Genomic DNA, 22551 nt, shown 5'->3' with positions numbered 1-22551 from the left:
GCTGCAGCACTGACTGATCGAATGTTTATCGCTTGGTGAAAGTGAAAAATAAAAGTGGAAAATTTCCAAACAAACACACTTTTGCGCAAATTTATGTCAAACAAAAGTGCGCATATGAAGGATTATGGCGGGCGAAATGGCGGCGGTGGCGGGAAGTGGTTGGATTGCGACATTGAATAACGCTAACCAAATGTAAATAAATAAAGCAGATATATATGTATGCGTATATATACAGATTTATGTATACACATGGCATACTTATGCATATATACTCCTATTATATATAGTATTCTTCCAAAGAAAGCGAGTGACAAAAACTTTAAAAGCGGCGTACACAGAGTTGCTACTGAGCGAGTGAAACAGCAGATATGCTTTGAAAAGTTATTGAAAATAATAAAAAACAAGCTAACAGCATCAGGAAAGGAAAGAGAAGCTGCGAGCTGTTGAGAGAATTATGCTGTAGATTTAATGTTTATGTCGAAGGGGTGTTTTTAGGGGTAGATGCTGCTGCTAACAGTGCTGCAAAATTATAATAATATTAACAGCAGAGTTTTGCATGCTTGTAGGTGACTTATACGTGCTAGGTTGAAGGTTCGAAGCATATTGTGAACCTAAAGTACATATTCATTGATTATATTGGTTAGTCGAAAAAGTATTTTCGTATTTCTAATTAAACTTCCTCATTATTTATTAGTATAAATATAAAAAAATATGCACCATTTTGGTAGAAAACTTTTTGCCATTTTTCCACTAGAGACATTATTTCATCAGTGTAAAACTTTCACCAATGTAAATCGAATTTTCTAGAATATAGTAAATTTCTTTATTACTTTCACTTATTTTTTAACAGCTGTAACTTTTTTTCAACTTCCCCGAATTTAAGTTCTTTTTTTGGTTAAATGAAGCTTTGAATCTCACTTTTGTATTTGGTAGTACTGAAGATACTCATACGACTGCAACGACATCTATTGACAAAATACGAAAAGACTTTTTCGACTACCCAATATTTATACTCTTACGAAATTTCCAGAAAATTTATTTTAAATAGTATTTAAAAATTTTAAGTGTACAGTGCGTCATCATTTGTAAGGTTTATTAACATTTTCCCCATCAACTGTTAAAGTAAAGTGCTGTTAATATAATTATGTTAACCGCACAGCCTGGGCAATGTGCTAAACACTGTTAAAGTTAAATGCTGTCAATATATTTCTGTCAATTACATAGCCTGGGGAATTTGTATTTCTGTCGCGCTGTTAACAAAACCAGAAGGAGTATGCTGTTAACAGTCGCGTAAGAAAGCTTCTGAAGCTATTTATAACTACAATGTTCTCCTTCCTTCTTCCTCTTTGAGAGCGAAAAATTACATTACTAACAGACGGATGTGGCACTGTGCGCCTGAAGGTCTGTGTAGCAGGGATATTAAAAATGTCATACATATTTAAGCTTATGTTATTATCAAGGACTGTGAACAGCGCTACCTAACAATGGGAGTAGACAATGTCGTCAATGACAGCTGTTGGCATTGTCAGAATTTCAATTGCATGTGATTGTAAGCGTGTGCGCGAACGCCTGTTGATAAAGGTGCTGCTATTCGCACTCAATGCTATTGTATGTAGATGGTTATGGTATATACATTTGTATGTGTTTAAGTGAAGGGATAAATATTTGTACATTACTAGGGTAACCTTAAGTTGCTGAGATTCAGTGAAGAGCAAGTTCGCTGTGTGCCTTGTATGTACGTATTAAATTCAATACGAGTACATATGTACATACATATGTATGTATGTATGTATATCAAATAAAATTTTTCATTATTTCGATGATATGGTCTGTTATAACCGTTAGTCAATATACTCATATTTCTAAGTAAGTCAAAACTTTTTTAAATTAAAATTTTCAACTTATTATCTTAAATAAGTAAATATTTTTAGCTACTTCAGTTTAATAGCCATATTGTATTACCAATTTTATGGAATTGACATTATGAAACAGGTGGCAACTCCGCCCTAAAATTCAATTATTCAAAATTCCAATTATAATTATCCACTTAACTTAATATTTTAGTTTCATTAAATTTTTAAAATAGGTGGCAACTCCTGCTTCTGCCGTTCTTATTTTTTATAGACTGATATTCATTTTATTGTAATTATTATTATAACGATTAGTTTTATAGTATATTTTATGAATATATTTAAATTTATAAACAGGTGGCAACTCTGTTTTATAATATTTTCCGATGTAAGATTTTTTAAACCACTTCAGTTCAATACACATATCGTAATAACTCGTCGGTCTTATCAATTTTGTTGAAATAATTTTTTTGAAAAATTGGCAACTCTTCTCTAAAATTTTTTCCGATGTAAAGTCTCTTAAACGTCATAAGTTTAATACAAATATCTTAATAATTCGTTGGTCTCACCAATTTTATTCAATTAAATTTTCCGAAAGGAGGGCAACTCTGTTTAAAAATATTTTCCGAGGCAAGCTTTCCTTAACCGTCTGAGTTCAATACACTTAATGTAATAATTCGCTGGTCTTATCAATTTCTTTTAACTGAAATTTTTTGAACAGCTGGCAACTCTACTCTAAAAAAATGTTTCGTTGCAAGCTTCCTTAAAGCACATTAATATCAAATAACCACACTGTAGTATTTTTGTCTCAAAAATTTTTTGATAAAATATTTTGCAACAGGTGGCAATCTTCCAATTTTTAATAAAAAATTTAACTAAACTCTACATATTTAAACACAACATAAATCTAAGTTTAATGCTATAAAAAAATTTTTCATTTTATATTCATTCCGTTTGAAGTCAAAACTAACCTCTATTTCACCTGTGTTTTATTCTCCCACGCTGCTCAACACAAATGTTAGCTAACAAAAGTCACTAGAACTGCGTCGGTGGTTAAAGAGCATAATTATCTTACAGCATTTGCACATATCTATTTCCCAATACATTGAGTACAGCGCAACAGTTTGGCTTCTGTTATATAAATTTCCATAACAGTACGATAACATGTGCAGTCTTGCGTTAAAATTATTGCGGCTTTGGCTCTCAGCGCTTCATTCGGCACTGTTGGCGACATTGTCACCAATTCGTAACTCTGTTAAGCTGACATTGTTATCACGCGCTGGACCATAGAATATACGCAGATAAGACAATTGTTATTGTCATTGTTGACGCTCATGTTAACTCAAACTTTGTACATGCTGTTAAAATGCTGTTCTGCTGACAGTCGAAGCAATTCTCAATTCAAATTCATTCGCGTTCACGACGTCAAGCGTTATCGTCATTGTATACGGTCGGTTCAGACAAGTTGTAAGGTTACGAATATTTCAGTACTATCAGTTTTCATCTCAATTACAGTGATTTGTTTTGGAGATAGTGTGCTACAACAACAACAACAACTGAAAAGTTTATGTGTTATTGTGACCTCCATGTTTTTGTGTAATTATCTGATTCGCAAAACGTGCGGCAGATTGATACAGTATTAACGGTCAATAATTTGAAAAGGTTGGTGCGATTCAATTAAAGTGTGGGAGAAAAAATTAATAATAATAAACAAATAAAGCGCAGAATGTTGTAACATTTTTTGATGTTACTGCATAAAAAATCGCAGTATTGTGTTTATAGTGTGGTGTTCATGGAATAGTTAAGTGTTTTTAGTGATAAGAGAAGTGGTACAATAAACTAAAGAATAAAAACTTGTTTGAAATATGAAAAATAGAAAAATTATTTGCTCAAATTTTGTGTGGAAATTAAATAATATAATTAATTTGATTAAAAGTTTGTATAATTTGGAATTTTACACACCCAAATAACATTTATTTTTATAATATTTAAGGAAAACGTGTGACGATTGTATTAAAAGTTCACAATAACTTACTTTTTTTTAATATGAATTTAAATTAATTAATTTTCAAATTTATAAATTTTTACAAAAAAAAGGGAAAATAGATATTTAATTTTAATTAGATTTAAATTAATTAATTAATTTTAATTTAATTCTAAATTCTATTTAATATTTTATATTCATATAAATTTAATATTAATTAAAACTAAATTAATTAAAATAATTACAAATTAAATAGAAATTTAATTTAATTTAATAATTAAAAAAATTAATTAATTAATTAATTTAAAGTTAATTAAATTAAATTTCTACTTTTATTTTTATTAATTTAAAAAATTAATCAATTAACTAATTCGAAATTAATTAAACTTAAATTTCTGTTTAATTATTATATATTTTAATTAATTAATTTAATTTAAAATTAAATTTCTATTTTTTAATTTTTGATAAAAATTTATAAATTTTAAAATTCATGCACTTCAGATTAAAAAAAATTTATAAATAAATATGTTACTAAAAAGTATTGCAAAATAATGCTTAAAAAACTACTAAAGAAATTTATAACTAAAAAGTCCTGAAGAATGATGATAAATGAAATAGTGAGAAGAGGAAGAAAGCTCTCATATTCAGTCCCATCCATTGCACATTTCGTCCAAACATGCATACATAGATATATTATCTAATAATCTGGATGCTTTTAAGTTTTTGAGCTTTACCCACCCAAGTCTGGTTATAATTTTTCAAACTGATATTCATTAAAATTTTTAAATCACAACCATTTTAACGAAATTCAAAAAATATTCTTATAAATTTATAATAATTAATATAATAATAATAATTTATAATAATAATTTTATAATTTTTTTAAGTATGAAATCGAGCTAGCAAAATATTGAAATTTTTTGCTATTCTTATCGCCAAAATCGATTTCTATATATTAATGTATTTTAATTAATGCAAGATGTCAACATTAATGAGGCCTTACTGTATTCAGTATATCACAATATTGCCATAATTCGTTTCTGTTAACATTTATTCTTGTAATTATAATCACAAACACACGAGTCATTCGTAATAGTTGGCAAGTAATTTGTGCTTACACTGATCAACAGGTCGTATGAGTAATATTTCTTATTTGTTGTGTATTCTCCAACACAAATTCGTCTGAAATATGTGCCAAGTGCTGCTTATTTATTTTTCTAGTTATATCTTTTTTATAACTGTAACCATTATGCGAGTAAATCTTTATATCTATAAACAGCACTGTTGGAACACCTTGGCGTATGAGTAATATATAAATATATCTAATGTTTCGTTAATAAAAGTAATGTTGAAATATGCTTGGAATGCTACTTATTAATTATTAGCAGATCTTCATTTAACTGTTATAATTACGGAAATCAATTTGATGTTTAGGCATATACTACATACATATGTGGTTTTACAAAGTCACTTATATCGTCGTGGCGTATGAGTAACATCATTCAATTGTTAGGACTTCACTTAAAAGTCATAAATAATGCTGAAATTTGCTCGAAATTCTACTTATATCTTATAATAGTATCTTCGCTTAAATATATGTATGTATGTAAATATTTCAGCCGTACTAACAGAAGTATATTCATACATAGATACATATTGTCACTTAAAATGCAAAACAACGTATCATCAAAAAGATCGAAATTGAGTTTTTTATTCCTTTACATGCCATATTACATATATGGAAAAACGATATAATAGAAACCACTAAAATCAAAACAAAATTTAAGTTTTGGTTCTAAAATGGTTATATATTGGTTATATATGTAGCCATATTACATACATATATATATGTAACATAAATTTTCAGCTTCCGCTGTCAGATATAACCAATATATAACCATTTTATAACCAAAACTAAAATTTTGTTTCGATATTGTTTCTCCTTCGCCTGTAAATTTATGAAATGTAATGTTACCATATTTTGTATTTTGGATGATGATATGTAATTATTTCGGAATCTGCAGGGCGTATGAGTAATTTCTATGAACTGTAAAGCTTTTAGAATGAAGTGCAAGCAGTCACTACAAGCTTTCTTTAAATAATTCATATATTTAGAATTTATTAAAGTAGTTTTTGGAATTCTGCGTTTCTATTTATATAATTTTTACTCCTTCAGACATTTTCTGCCGTTCTGATTATCTGACATTCGTACTATTATTAAGATGTCCAAAAAATTGACTGAAAATTTTACGCTGAAATTTTAGTGCAGGAAAATATGACAGGAAATTCTTCTCAATCTGGGTGTAGATCGCGGTTTCGAAGCGCCGTAGAATATAAGGAAATTATCTAACTGAATTGAACGTTATAAATATTATAAGGTTTCATAATCACACAAGCGATATTTTATTTATTTTGTTGGATTTTATCATATTATTTGCGCAGTGCAAGATCGTAGTAATAATTCTATATATGTATATCTTGAATAGAATATAAAAATTCACCTAAATACTAAATCTCGTTCGGATATCTTAAAAATCTGAAGAAGAAATTTTTATAATCCTTAAAAGATTAACTTCGACTTAAAAATCACTCCCTCACTCACTTCCCGCAACCGCGATTTAAAAAAAAAATTACTCGCTTTAATTTGCATATATTTTTTATTTATAATATTGATAGGCTCACCAGTTCTAGGAGACACCTAAATTGAGCTTAATTTTATATAATGTGAGCAAAATAAAAAAATGTACTAAATTTCGAAAATTATACATACAATCCAAACTGAGAATTTTATACACTCATGCATGATTATACACAATGCATGATTTCTATTGTCCCAGAAATCATACCCATTTCTTGAAAACAAGATTACATAATATTATCTTTTCCAGAAAAAGTTTCAAACAAGCTTACTAAAACGCTTCATGACATAATGAAAGTTAGCTTAATTTTGTACCTCTTAGTTTTTTCATAAAATATGTAAGAAAATTATTTTGAACTAAATTTAGAAACCGAATGAAGCCATTTGAATTCTAATTGAGTAATTTGGCTGACGTTGAAAGTCAAAAACCTGCTGACATTACGAAATTTTGGCGAATACAATTAGTTGCCCTTTCAGCACGCACTCACCTACCCTTTCCAACTCATTAGCGGCGCAATTCATACATTGTCGAATTAATGGAAGTTTTCTGCTTAAGCATCAAAATTTACAACCCAAGCACCCTCACATGTACACACATACTTATATGCACGTGTATGTTTGCCCGCGCCAGCTAACCACTTGCGTGCTATTAATTGTTGCAATCGGCATAAATTAACTGCGTGCACTCGTTTGCGGAGCGGAAATGCAGGTGGCTAGTGCGAAAAATTTTAATGTGCACGCTGCCTTGCCACGAGCGCTAGTTTGTTTGACTATGCATAATGTATTCCGCGTACACAAGTGCCTCACAGGAAATGAGTTTTAAACGAAAGCCATAAATAGCGCTTAGGTAATTAACTAACTTGAGCGTTTTTGGTTTGTTACGCATGTAGCGAAAGTTTACCAAATCGTTTAAGTTTTGACAGGTGTGAGGGTGGAAGTGTTTTTCATTTAGGTATTGAAAAAAATGAGTATTTTGGTTTTAAATATATATAAATAAATTGGCTAAAAAGAAACTATATTCTACATGTTTTAATCTTTTGATATAATTAGGATACGAGAAAAACTGTTTTCTAAAATTTAAAATAATACACATATCGTCATCTAAAGTAAAGTAAGTTTACAGGCGAAGGAAAAACAATTTAATAGAAACCGCTCATATTGAAACAAAATTTGTGATTTGGTTATAAAACGTGATTTGGTTATTATACACTTGAGTTTTGGTATAAAACGGTTATATGTATATAGGTTATTATACACTTGAATTTTGGTTATAAAACGGTTATATATTGGTTATTATACACTTGAGTTTTGGTTATAAAACGGTTATATATTGGATATTATACACTTGAATTTTGGTTATAAAACGGTTATATATTGGTTATTATACACTTGAGTTTTGGTTATAAAACGGTTATATATTGGATATTATATCTTACAGCGATTATTTTTGATGCTACGCTATTTTACATTTTTTGGTACGATATATTGGAGTATATAACAGGATAAGAAGAAGCTATTCGTAGCATTTAGTTGAAACTGGGCGCTTCAAACAAATAGCAAATTGTAAAGACTTCCTTCTCCATATATCTATTACGATTAATCGATCATCTTGGGATTTTTAGCATTTAATCAGAAAATATAGACGATAAAAAGTCAAAAATTTTGAGTATTTGAATTTTTTTCGTAACAAAAACATCATAAATTTTCCAAGTGGAATTTTTCTGATTGAAAAATCTACATTAGTATTTGTAGTTAGGTGAGAGTTTGATGAAGATGATTATTTGAACTATAGTAATAGCAAATAGTAACAAAATTAAATCATTAGGAACCTTAAAATAAATCTTTGAAAAGCTTGATACGAGTGTATAATCTACTAAATTTCTGGATTTTGGTCAAGACAAAATTCACGAAATATTTTTCCAAACTCTATTGTCAAAATTTTGGATTATTAATTTTATTTATTTAAAAAAATTTATAATTAAAAATTTATTATTACAAATTTTTATCAAAAATTGTGATATGTGATTGATTCCAAGTTTTTATTAATCCATTTTTTTTTAAGTTATTTTTAAAAAATTTTATCAAAAACTTGTGATCTGTGATTAATTTTTAAAAGGACACTAATAAAATTCCAATCTTTATTGTCAAATTTCGGATTGTTAATTTTATTTATTAAAAAAAAATAATTAAAAAAATATTTTTTAAAAATTTATTATTAAAAACTTGTGTCAAAAAAATTGTGATCTGTGTTCATTTTACAAAAAACATCCCAATAAAACTATATAGAAAAAGCTTTCCACTCCTGTTTATTGTGCGCAATTTTCTGCAGGGCCTTCTCTAGCGCTACAACACATCACTCATACGCCATGTACGTTTGCTTGAATTCGCAAGTGCGTGGTTAATTGGATTTGCTGCCGCTGTCGATTATGACATCCACTCTAATATGTATGCATGTTTTTTGGTATTGTTGCAACTGTCATTAGCGCTACAATGCCGCTGGGTGATAAAGTGTGCGTGGCAGTTGCACTGTGCAAATTTCCCGCACATCCGCTGTCATTGTTGTTGCTCGGCTTTCAAATGTTTAAGTGATTGCTATTAATATTCGTACCACATTACGGGCACGTGTTTATACTAACGGAATGATTTTTAATTTTAATTTTAATTATTTTTTTAATTTTTTATTTAACATTTAACTTTATTTTTGATTTCAAAAGAATGCCGTTCATGTGGTCGGGGCTGTATTTGACAGCTTTCAGCTTGTTTGTTGTCAAAGAGTTTTGAGTATTTATATAATTTTAGTCACTTTAATTATATTTTTATATTCTTTAATTATAATTTTTATATTTTTTAATTATATTTTTATATTCTTTAATTATAATTTTTATATTTTTTAATTATATTTTTATATTCTTTAATTATAATTTTTATATTTTTTAATTTTAATTTCATATTCTTTAATTATATTCTCATATGCTTTAAGTGTCTTTAACACATATCTCTTAAGCATTAATCAACTCAACGCTTTAGCTGAATTTGATTAAGCCCCTCGTGTGTGCTTTTTTACAACAAATTAGCACGCACTTGTGCAAGCGGAACTTTCTTCATTTGGTTCATGAACAAAGGCGTGTAATTGGAAGGCAGCAGTGCGTGAAATATTTCGAGGCTTTTTTCATATTTTAATTTCAACGGATATATGTACATATACATATGTCTATATGTTTATATGCTTGTATTCATATTTGCTTACGAGCATAGTTCATTAAGATTTCTTGGAGGTTCTTTTCATATCCCTTATCTGTTTTCTACATTCGTATGTGGACATATATGCTTATATATGTATATTAGGGCGAACCATATGCTAATTTATCAAATTTGTGGTTTAAAATAAACCTAGATACAAAGAAGATACTATCCATGCAAGGCAAAGTATTTTGCTTAACTTTACAAGGTGTCGGCGGTTGACACCTAAAACATATGAAAAATCGGTTTTCATAAAAAATATCATAACTTTCGAATATTTTGGATTTTTTATATGATGGATTCTTGTAGAGCAGCGAATTTCCTCAAAAAAATTCACAGAGTAAAATTTCAGAGGAAATTTCTTTAAATCAGAAAAATCATGATTTTTCAATATTTTTCAAAATTTACCTTTTTCAATCCCTTTTTTTGCTTTAAAAGCTAAAATATTGAATAAAATTAATTGACAATTAGTGGCATTCTTTCCTTTTTTATACAAAAATTTTAAAATATAGCAAAATTTTTCAATATTTTCACTTATTTTTGAACAGCTGTAACTTTTTTTTTCAAATTCCCCAAATTTAATTTTTTTTTTTGGTTAAATGATGCTTAAAATCTCACCTTTCCAACACTATATGGTATGACACAATGTGGTTGTTAACAATGGAGATATACGACAGTTACGACATCTATTGATACAATACGAAAAGACTTTTTCGACTAACCGATATATTGGTTATATCTGACAGCGGAAGCTGAGAATTTTTTTACATATAAGTATGTAATATAATGTAGTGAATCAGAAGCAATAAAAAACTCAATTTCGCTTTGAAGATACCTTGCTTTGCATTTTAGATGACGTTATATTTAATAACTTTGAAAAGTGAAAAACGCTAGGAAAATAAATATACTACATGTAGATATAAAGGTTTTAACGCATAAATTCGATAATTTACTTTCAACTCACCCTATTTTTATTATTATTTTCTTCATTTTGAGTTCAAAAATCATTTCACAGCACATTTATTATGCATGTCTATTTATAATAATATATTTATATCTTCCCTTAAACATATATATTTATATGTAATTATACATTCTGTCATTGCCCACAACGATGTTTGTTATTGCCGCGCTTTGGGAATCAAATAATGAAACTTATCCACTCACTCTTAGCAAATACTCGTATGCTCAATTATATCCTTAACCATCCACTTCACTGCTCAACATAAGTGAGTGAATTTAGCAACAGTTTCATCATATATATTTGTTGTTATGTTTGCGCAGCACACTTGTTGTACCCGGAAATGGCTACTCACTCATTTCAACTCCTTAAATTATTCATTAATTTTATTTTTTCGGCTGGGCCGCCTTTGGGCGTAAAAAGTTCCAATGACTGCGTGCAACCGCAACATGAATAAAAGAAACGCCGAAAAGCCCACAAACCACGATTCAGTACGAAAAAAGTCTATACACGTTTGTATATATTGTAATTTAATGTATATGATTATATTTTTTGGGGATTTTTGGCGAGACGATGACGAATGTATTCACTGATGAACAATGCTAACTTGATTAGGGTTTGCTGTGGAACCGCCACAGCTTCCTTTGAAATATATGTATGTATATATACATATTGTGAATTATGAACGTTTGACTTGCTGAAATACAGTTTATTTTTAATAAATTTCAATGCGTCGTCGTTATTCTTTTTAATGTGAGTTCATAAAATTTCAAAGACATAATTATCATAACAAATATAACGGTCTCGATATTAAAATTGATTGTGTTGACAATATTAGTTCTTTAAGATGCTAAAAAATATTACAATATTGGAAAAACCGACCTTTTGGTAGGATAAATAATCCATAGAAGGATATTGCATTTCTTTAGTCAGAAAAAAGGTTGTTGAACAGCGAGTTTAATTCTGGTTTCAGTAATGGTTTTGTTTGCCGGGTGGGAAATTTTTGTAGAGCTCGACTGTTATAATATCCTTTTAAAGAATTATATATTTTATCGGAACTCCAACGTTTCCTTCTGGCTCTCACAAGTTTAACATAAATGAATTTTAGCATAATTGTAAGCAGCAAATCTTTAATTAATTGTTAGCATGAAAATAAGCTTTTATTAGAATTCTCTTAATATGCATTATAGCTCAGCTCTAGAAATCAAGTGTGTTGAACAGATTTGATTGAAAGAGTACGCGTGCGTGTAGCTATCGTTCACTTCTTTCCTCAGCTGTTGCTTCCGCACCGGCTTCTATGCTGCTTAACACCTGTCACTGTCAGCTAAATTAATTGAAATGAATTCAAGTCAAAGGCTGATTTATTAAGTAGACATGCATAGTAAATCGTACTCAACTAAACTCACTTAAGCGTTCGTAAGTGCTCACAAATACTTAAATATGTATGTGCATGCGTTATTAAATGCCTCGATATATATCTGGTCATGGGCACTTAATTAGTGACAACAAAGGTGGCAAACAATGAATAAATAATTTGAGTGCTTGCAAAATCTTAAGCCATTTGGTAATTGATGTCTCCAATTTAAGCGCTCGTTTTAGTAGCAAAGTTGAGATAATCGCCTCTTATTGCACTTTTTAATCTTCGTCAGTGCTCACAAGGTTTTGATTGGGACTGCGGGAGCATTGCAAGTTAACTGGGAGAATTTTGAGCTATTTTTTGAGGAAGCACTTACTCATATCTGGTGGAAATAACAGCACTCTAATATGTTATGTGGAAACACAGAGAAATTTTTTTATCGGCAAATTGATGCTCTATTATTAATAATTTTCTAAAACATACATACACTCTCCACCAACGCAATATATCATAGAGCTCTCTGAATCAGCGAAACATGATAGAGTGACTTTGAAATGAAGGAGGGTGTCGATAGGATCCTTTCTTATAAAGAACTAAACAAAAAAAAAATGGTTTGGGATATCAATGAAATTCTTTATTCCTGTGAAAATACATTCGATGTCATTATGTATGGAACTCGATTTCTTTTGCATGGCTGCCAGGGGCACGCTTGCAGAAATCCAGACGCTGAACCCAATATTGACAGTTTTCAAGCATGTACCGGGCGATATTGCTGCAATTTCACGTTCGATATTCGTACGAACTTCATCAATCGTCACTGGCTTGTTGGAATAAGCCATAGACTGGACGTAGCCCCACAGTAAATAGTCTAACGGCGTCGAAACGCACGACCGAGGCGGCCAATTGACTGGGCCATTTCGTGAGATAACACGTTCACCAAACTCGGTATTCAATAAATCGATTGTGTCATTCGCTGTGTGGGCTGTGGCACCGTCCTGTTGAAACCACATATTGTGCAAGTCCACATCATCCAATTCGAGCCAAAAATATTCGGCTATCATTGAGCGGTAACGATTCCCATTTACAGTAACCTGCCGGTCTTAATCATCACAGAAAGAGTACGGCCAAGTGATGCCGTTGACCCATAAACCGTACCAGACCGTAATTTTTTCGCGATGCAATGGTGACTCAATAAGTATGTGTGGATTAATGCCTGACCAATAATGCATATTTTGCTTTTTGACGAGGCCATTCAGCCAGAAATAAGCCTCATCGCTGAAGATGATTTTACGATGAAAATTCGGATCATTTTCAAGTTATTGCTCAGTACGATGCACGAATATACCACGCTTCTGGTGGTCAAGCGCCTTCAGCTGTTACATCCATTTGATCTTTTAAGGATGTAAGTCAAAATCTTTTCGCAAAATTCGCCACAACAACGTCACAGAGATGCCCAATGCTTGAGAACGCCGTGTGACAGACTGATTTGGGTCTTCGTCAATTGATGCTTTGGCGGCAGCAATATTCTCGACACTACGAGCACTTATTTGTCTCACTAGCACGGGTACATTTCGTACTATGCCTGTGTATTCAAATTTTTCCACTAGACGCTCAATTGTAGATATGACAGGCCGATTATGACGACCATAAATTCAGTGTAGCGTTCTTAAAGTTGAGGCCACGGACTCCGATTTTCGGCAGTAAATTTTAATAATTTCGACTCCTTGTTGGATTTTATATCTTTCCATGATGAAATGGCAAATCTAACTGTAGAGAAATGTCATATTTAAAACTCTCTGTTTTAAGGGGAAGTGTTCTGAAACAAACTCGATCTGGAAAGTAGCAATTTTCTCTCCAACACCGTAAAAACTGTATTGGCCAACAATATTAATTCTATATAATCAGTTTAATTTGATTTTATTATTTTAATTTATTTATCAAAAGCACCCTTAACATCTTTCAGCCTTACATTTTTACGAATGGTTTGGAGGAGGCGCAAACGAAAACAATCAGAGGAGATTAAAGTAAATCAAAATTTTTAGCTGGAAAAACATGTGTACATACTCTTTTGTACATACATATATACATATAATGAGAAAGAATGAATACTTGCATATATATATACAAATATTCATACATATAAAAAGTAAAATGTTGCAACAAATTCTTTGGCTTTCACTAACTTTTGCCATAAAAGCAATAAAATACAAATGTGAGTCGGAAACTTTGGCTCACAGACATATGGTGGTTATGTGGATATTTATGTGAATTTGTACATATGCTGTGAAATATATATGTACATATGTGTATATGTAAGTATTTAAGGGCAGATTATTGTACAATCAAGTATATACCTTCAGCATGTTCTTTTGGAATGTGATGGAAGGTATGTGCGTGTAGGCATTAAAGCAAGACTGCGCGTGTTTTATAATATAAGCTGTAGCATTTAAACTGTATATTTTATAATAAACTAATCCCCATTCCTTATTTGACCTTTTGATTTGCACTGCTTTATATGGCCACTGTAGCTAATGACTTCTCGTCTCAGTCCTTGCCCCGTCCAGCGCATTCCTTGGATGGCAGTGTTGTCAGCCTTTACTTTAACGACGCCATCAACCAGCTGGGCAGCGGCACCTTCCCAATTAAGGGACCAGAAATTCTAGGTGCATGCTCGCAAATCGTAATTCTTAATGCGTTTGCCATGGTCGTCATCAAAAGGGGGGTCTTTCGACCGAGAATGTTGTTTGCTTTTCGTAGGGGGGAGTTTTTTACATGGCGGGTCCCAAACCGAGCACATAACCCTATGGAGGCATGGTTCGCCCTCTTTGGCTACCCAGAGGATACTACATTTAAGACCGCAAGTAATAATCTGCTTGAGTCATTTGTAAAATAATCGTTTCTAGTCACTCCCAAGTGAATGGAATTCAAAGAACTTTCCTCACTTGGGTGAACTTCTACACATGATTCCATGCACATTAATTCATTATAAAAAATCTTCAATATCTTGAATATTTTCAAACTGGCTGTGTTTTATTATGTTTCTTTTTCTTTTCTGGAGAGAAAGTCTATTTTAAAGCATTAGTAATTGAATTACAATTATTTTTAATTCAATGTATGTAAGTTTTAGGGTCTCACTCCGGCCATATTGTTCTACTTTTTCATGCATTAATGAGCACCTACTCGAAATTTTCTGTGTTCACCATCTATGTTTGTTTGATGAAAAGTTCTCGTACATAAGAAGCTCACGCACTTCTATCTATACTCCACCATTGTTTTTCCGGAGATCTATAAAATGTAATTTATTACCACCACATTTAGAAGTGGAAATATGTTATTTTATTGAGTATTATGCCTGCTCCTAAAGCGTATTAATGACTATATTACTGGTGTATACACTTGTATTTACAGTTAAGAAAATCATGTCGGTGCTTTATAACAATGAAAGGACGGTAACTTCATTTAAGAATATTTTCGATATTTTCGAACTAAATTTGCTTACCGCAAATTTGAAAATCTAGTTTATACTACTTCAAGCCATAACGTAGTAACACATTAAATCTCATGGAATAGCAGAAAATAATTGAAAACAACAGCTATAAAATGCATAAACAGCACATGGAGGTGTGGAGCTGTGTGTGGGTATTAGTAAACAGGTACGAGGTATTTACTAAATTTACGAGTACATGAAAAGCCGTTAAAAAGTTGAGCATCTTGCACAATTTTATTTCATTTCGTTTTACACATATACATACATACATGTTTGGAATGGAAATTGTTCATATGAATTTGTTTCATACATGAACACAATAAATAAAGCTCTACATCTCATTAAAGTGTGATCAAATTTGTAGAGAAAAGTATTTATGTAGTTGTTTTCAGTCTTTTTCAAATTTGTGCTGCATAACAAAACTTGTCTAGAAAGTACATATGTACATGTGTATAACTTCGTTTAAATGTGTAGGTAAGCAGCAGAGCTACTACTCCGAATAATAAGGCGGCGATACTAGTCTTGAGCTGGCTGATGGCACGTTCGAGACTAGTGATGGTTGTTGAGCAGACTTAAGTAGACGCAGCTTCACTTCTATTGGGTGCCACAAAGGCATAGAGGGCAATGAAATGTAGACGATATTGCCAAGAACGGTCTACATCTATCATGCGAAAACGTGATCAACCTTGGGAAATCCATGTATAGTCTATATGACGATCTGGACAGAAGCATGGTAAAGAAAATTAAGACCCGATAGAACTTTGGTGCAAAACTGCAAAAGTCATATTCAAAATGGTAGATCGGAAGTACACAAAATTTGTATTGGCACTCGATAGAGGGGACTGTAAGAACATGATAGGAATACTAACTGATCGCTGCCTGGTGGCGACACACGCCCGCAAGATGTGGCTGACAGATCGATAAGACTGCAGAAAATGCCTAGATCAGGGCACAAGGGAAACAATGGAGCATCTCTTGTACGAGTACAGTTGTCCCGCATTAGCAAGGATACGCTGTAAGCATCTGGAATCCCCACAGTATGATACACTGCAGGAGGTATCGACAGTGAGGCCGCAGAGTCTGTTAAAATTTGTGTCAAGCGCAGGCATCGTAAACTATGACTTAGCTAGTGAACTCCATCTAGTATCGCAAAGGACCAAAACTGGTCTAAGCGTGGCATATTGGCCTACCAGATAAACCTAACTCTAACTTAAGACGCAGTTTCAATATAAGATGATGACTGAGTTTATTAAATATGATATACATAAGCGATTTAGTGATGCCAGATTTATATTATTTTTCTCTGTCATCGAGTTACATCATAGTTAGACCGGTTTGGGTGCCTGACCATAGCCGGGTTGAAGGCTTATTAGCTTGTTCGATCACGTATTTCAGTCTGACTAGGTGAAAAATGGGAACGGATAGGAACTCTACTCGCTGGTTAGGTCTCAGATGAGCTCTGTAAAGCCCTGTTCACATATTATGTATTAACCAGTAATCGAGTCTTTCTGGCCCAGAGTAAATCGGAAGAATTCTAGACAGCTTTTCGCCCTGAGCAAAGTTCACCTTTCAATAGTTATACAACTGGACACTGTCCGATCATGATGCATGAGTTAAGAGTGCTTTTTTACAGCCAGTTGCATGAGTTAATTGCAAAAGAAAGAGACTTTTAGACATTCTAAAGAATGTATGTGGTAGGCTTAAGGCTCTTCGTCGCATTATTTTTCAAATAAAAGAGTTTTTATCTGGCTTCACAGAAGTCTGTATTTAGCAGTGCCAAGGAGATCCTCCATCATGTTGCGGGATCAGCAATCTAATAAACCTAACTTATCTACTAAAAGACGTAGTATCTTATAAATCTCGTTACGAATTTTCGAGAGAAAGATTCTGCAGAAGATTCATGGTTCTTTGCGTACTGGCAACGGCGAATACCGTAGTCGATTGAACGATGAGCGGTAAGAGATATACGATTACATTGACCAAGTTCATGGAGTTAAGAGACAGCGGCTACGCTTTCTAGGTCACGTCGTACTTATGAACGAAAACACTCCAGTTTTGAGAGTATTCGATGCAGTAGCTGAGCGGGGAAGAAGAGGAAGAAGAAAACCTTCACTCAGCTGGAAAGACCAGGTGCAGAAGGACCTGTCTTCAATTGGTGCCAAACAGCGAAATCGAAGAACGACTGGCGAAGAATAAGTCTATTGTTTATATCAGAGATATCTTATTTGTTTTCATATTTCTATCTACAACTTATTACTTTTGAATAAACATAATATTCAAATTGATTAAGCAATGCTGGTGCTTATTGACACGTGTTGTTTTAGTCGAAAGAAATGTACGTACTCGTAATCTGAGTGACAGTGCCTCGCATAAACCATCCTTTGCGAAGCTGATTCACAAAAATGAGAAAAGTGTCAGAAACAGGAGTGAGTCTTTAGCTTTATTATTATTTCACTTGATTTATAATTTTGGGTGAACATTATTTTGTTGACAACAATATAATTGTAATTTTTATTGTCATGTTTCTTTAATAAATCCTCATTTAAGCTGGTAGGAACCCTTGATTTATAACTTTCAAATTATCCAAATTTAATTAATAACGGTAGATAGCACTCTGAAAAAGATAAAGCATAGATTTTAGCTGTTTTCTTTGTTTCACTTTGCTTTTAGCCAGAAACGAATTGGATATTGAATGGAAAACCTGTTTGGGCATTATTTTTCAAGGTACAAGAGTGCTAAAACCGACTTTATTTAATATTAACCCTTTCTGAGAGTTTAATAATGTAATTATTCCAATGTTAATTCAACTAAAAGGTGTTTTAAGACTTCATTTAGAGATTTCATTACTTTTGTTTTTCTTATTTCTCATTTTAAGTAATTTCCGTGCGTATGAACCAAATTGCCCACGAACATATTTTTTGTGTTGTTGTATGCGCGTATAACCGCTTTGAAGTGCTGACACCGCATATTTCATATTTTTACGGCACCGCCCTTACTAAATGGCAGGACGCCGCTCTTGATCCGCATCATTTATAACAATCCCTATTTTTATTTCACTTTATTCAGCCGCGAAAACTCAAAGTCGCATTTGGTACACGGCAATAACATTAATCAAACGCTCATAAAAATAGCTTTTATGATATAAAAAAAAAAGTTTCCAAAGTGGCAAAAGCAAATAGAACAAAAACAAAATTATCAGTGTAATAGCTCAGAAACAACAACTACAGTAACAAAAAAAAAAAATACTCAATAAAAGCAAAAACAAAAAAGACAAAATCAAGCAAGGATTCTTTCAACAAATACACGCACATGCTTTTGTATGTGTAGACATCAATATTGGTTGTATCGTGGAGCATCTGAGCAGGAACAGCAGGTATGTAGAGTGTGTTGTGGGCGATACAAGAGCATATGTATTGTCATATTCATGTGTTTATATTGGGAAATCTGAGAGTATTGAAAGCATTCGCAATTATTTTCGGTTTAAGAGCGCATAGAACTGAAAACTGATATTTATCATACTCGTGTCGTAGTGAATATGCAGGGGTATATTGGCGTAAAGCATATGGTAATTGTTTGTGTGGTCGTAAATAATAAATGGCACAAACCGGTAGCAGTTTCGTTTGAAATATTGCCAAGGAGAGTGTATCAATTGCTTAATAAAATTAAATCGGTGGTGCTAAAGTCGGAATGTGTGTAACCTTATTTATAGAGTTTTGGCGTTGAAATTTTATTAAGGGGTTAAATGGGTATACGGGTATCAAAACCTCGATTTTTTTATTATCTTTTTAAAATCTACAACAACTTTAGAATATTATCCTAGATTTTCAAGTTGATCCGAGTTATAGTTTCGCAGATACAGCCTTGAGCACTCGGGGCTAGCTAGGGTAAGTACGCCGCCTTTAAATGCGTTTTTTCCGAAACCGTGTTTTTGAAGCCGGTTGGCAAGATTTCTCGAGAACTACTTAACCGATCTTCACGACATTTTACAGAGGTCTTTGAGATATAATACTTAAATGCTTAGACAAAGGTTTTTTTCCATTTCAACTATTTGGTAAATAATGTCTCGAAATTTTCACTGAAATTTTAATTTTTTTGTAAAAAATGTCTCCCAAAAATCCAATTTTCAGTTTTTTTACTTCGTCCAAGTTATAAGTTAAGGTTTTAACTAAAACACGTATTTTATTTCACTTTGGATGATCCTATAAGTAATAATCCTGCCAACGCGGGCGCATCTTTTTTTCGAGGAGTTACCGGAAATTAAAATATTTACAATACTTTTTCACGAAAATTACAGAATTTCTTTGTTAATAGTGTATGTTTGTTACAATAAAAAATCTAATAAAATATTTATTTTTTTATGTGAGAAAAAAATTGTTGAAAAAGGTTGTTTTTACCCGAGGAAACCCATGTAACCCGTTAATACACACACCCAGTGTAAAATAAAAAAAAAAATGTTTTTTTTTTCATATTTCGATAGGTTATACCTTTCAAAATTATGTAATAAAATTTTAAATCGATATCAAAAATCATTTTTGAGTTATATTCTTTTGAAGTGTAGCCCCTCAGTTCAATAAGTGCTGACAGTTTATTTTTAAGTGCACTTTTATCAAAACTGCATTTCAAAAAATGGTTTAAGTGTTTACATAGAAGCAAGTGATCCTGATCTATGCTGATGTTCTGTATATTGATTTCCATCTATCAATTTTTTCATCTGATGAAAACTAAAATTTTGTCAGGCCAAAAATGACCAAAATTTTAGGTTAATAAGAAAGATGTGACCCCTGCAACAGTGGAGGGGCTTTTTTAGCGCCATTTAATTTTTTACCCCAAAATTTTTACTGTGTTACTAAAATATTCATAAATATACCCTAAAAACTTTGATAATAATTGATAAGTATTTTTTATTTAACCGTGCGTTCAGGGCTGGTTAAGGAATACCTTACATCGAGTCACTTTGTGATAGTATGGCTGCCAGGTCACAGAAGAATCGCTGGAAGACCATTCTGATAGCCCCGTGTTTGCGAGATAAAAACTCAAACACTTGGGAGTTCAGACTTTCAGATATCTCACCGAACTCGTGGAAATAGAAATTAAACACCTAAAAAAAATTTTATTGGCCACAAGACGCTTTGCTGACTTATTATTGGGTTGTCAAAAAAGTCTTGCGATATTTTTATTGAATTTTTTTGTATTGAAATTGAAATGAATTTTTGATGACTCATGCCCAGCTCGATGCTACGGCTGCTACTATGCCGGTCTCTTTCGACCAATTCAGCGATTGTATCGCAATTTTCAACGACAGGCCTTCCGGAGCTTGGCGACTCTTCGACCACCTCTACACCAGAACGAAAACGTTAAAACCATCGTTGTGCGGTGGAAATGGATACTGTATCGGGTCCATAAACTGCCCAAAATTTTATTGGAAAATACACGAGAATCCTGATTTTTTATCTTTAAATTTCTATAGCCCAGAGGCATTTTATGGCAGCGCTTTGACTTTAGACACATATTCCCCAGATTTGGACACTTTACAAAAGTGCCCATTGCGACAAAGTCGAAACTCACACCGGCGAGGTAGTAGGGGGCTCTAACAGGTTTATTTTTTCACGAAACTCCCATTTTTTGTATAGATCTCGTAAATTACAAGAGCTATAGAAAAAATGTACATAACAAACTTGTAGGAAATTTTATTTGCTACAAAAAAGATTCAAGGTTAAAAGCGACATCATTAATACTTCTCGAGATATTCGGCTTTTTAAGTAAGTCTCTATAGAATTTTCATAGATGGTATGTAATAAAAAATCTATGAAAATTCCATACCACTTTCAAGTAGAGCGATCTCTGGATCAGTCCACAAACTTAACCCAACATAACATAGGGTAATCATTATTCATTGGATTTTATGTGACCGTCACAATTTACAGGATATCAACATCTTCACTTATTTTGCAATTAAGGTTTCCACTGTATTAGTCTATCAAAGAGCTGTCCTAACATATGACGTAGAAGTGCGGGAAATGATAACATTCGATGAGATAGATTTCGAGATGCTTTATGTAAAATACCCAAATTTTATGCGCTTTTGAATATCACTGCATGACGACATCAATATCGTTAAGCGACATAAAATTCCAGGGCCAGTTCTAGCATTGAAAGCTTTTAATGAGATACTATCAAAGTCAGTAGGAGAACAAAAGGCCAAAACGAAAATGGCTTCATACACAAACATTTAAATGGGTGATGCAAGTCTGCAATTTGTTGGGATTTCTTAGATATTTTCTTTTTGCTTTTTTAAACCAAGTTAATTATACCAAAGGAGTATGTCCATAACGTGCTTGAAGTTATTACTCTGAACATAGTAGAAATTGCGGTCCATTCAAAGTGTATTCAATAAAAAATTATGTTGATTTTTGTCAAATATTGATTCTTAGTGTTCCCCAACACTGTAAAAATTTCAAAATTTATGAATGAGAAGGTGCTCAGAATAAAATGAGGCCAAAAAATATAATATCGAAGATTACGAATTCGAAGGTTTTGGTAAACTAAAAATTATTATCTGTGGAATTTCGTTGCCAATCTAACAGAGCCTTCGATTTCTAGTCTATTTTTTCATATATTTTCAGGCTAATCATGTGGAAGTTGATACAAAAAAGTAATCTATCAGATTAAGATTTTCTAATAAAATTATTTCTTCATCCTGTGGTTTTACTTCGTGCTCTACCAGGCTGCGAAAATCTGGTTTGAGATGGGAGTATTAAGAAACCTTTAAACCTGCTCATTGCAATGAATGCGTTTGCATAAAAACACGAAACTTTAAGACTTCATAATTTTTTAATAAGACTTCAAAGTTCCTCAAAAATTTCAAACTCGTACCAAGTAAATATTTCTCACTTGATTGATGCATCTAGCTTCGTTGTGTGTACTTCATACTTATACTCGTACAAATACTTGTGTACCTATAAATAACGATTATACATTTTTGCGGTGAGCAGGTGTGCGATGATATTTAAATGTGTACTTCAGAATTATTTACA

General features: G+C 32.1%; 1 protein-coding gene across 3 annotated transcripts in view; it reads left to right on the top strand.

Annotated features, from left to right (window-relative positions):
- The first annotated feature begins 3250 nt into the window (after positions 1-3250).
- The window catches only part of LOC105227235 (uncharacterized), a 128890-nt gene continuing 109589 nt past the window's right edge, over positions 3251-22551 (top strand). For 2 of the 3 annotated variants that reach the window (XM_049456331.1, XM_049456330.1), the window contains exons 1-2: positions 3251-3512; positions 18584-18890. The gene's annotated coding sequence lies outside the window, so the exon portion shown is untranslated. The remainder of the gene's footprint in view (positions 3513-18583; positions 18891-22551) is intronic. The other variant, XM_049456332.1, reaches the window with a different exon arrangement.

Source organism: Bactrocera dorsalis, chromosome 4 (assembly GCF_023373825.1).
Source record: "Bactrocera dorsalis isolate Fly_Bdor chromosome 4, ASM2337382v1, whole genome shotgun sequence".
Classification (NCBI taxonomy): domain Eukaryota; kingdom Metazoa; phylum Arthropoda; class Insecta; order Diptera; family Tephritidae; genus Bactrocera; species Bactrocera dorsalis.
Note: the sequence above shows the minus strand (reverse complement) of the source record. Positions and strands in the feature narration are given on the sequence as shown.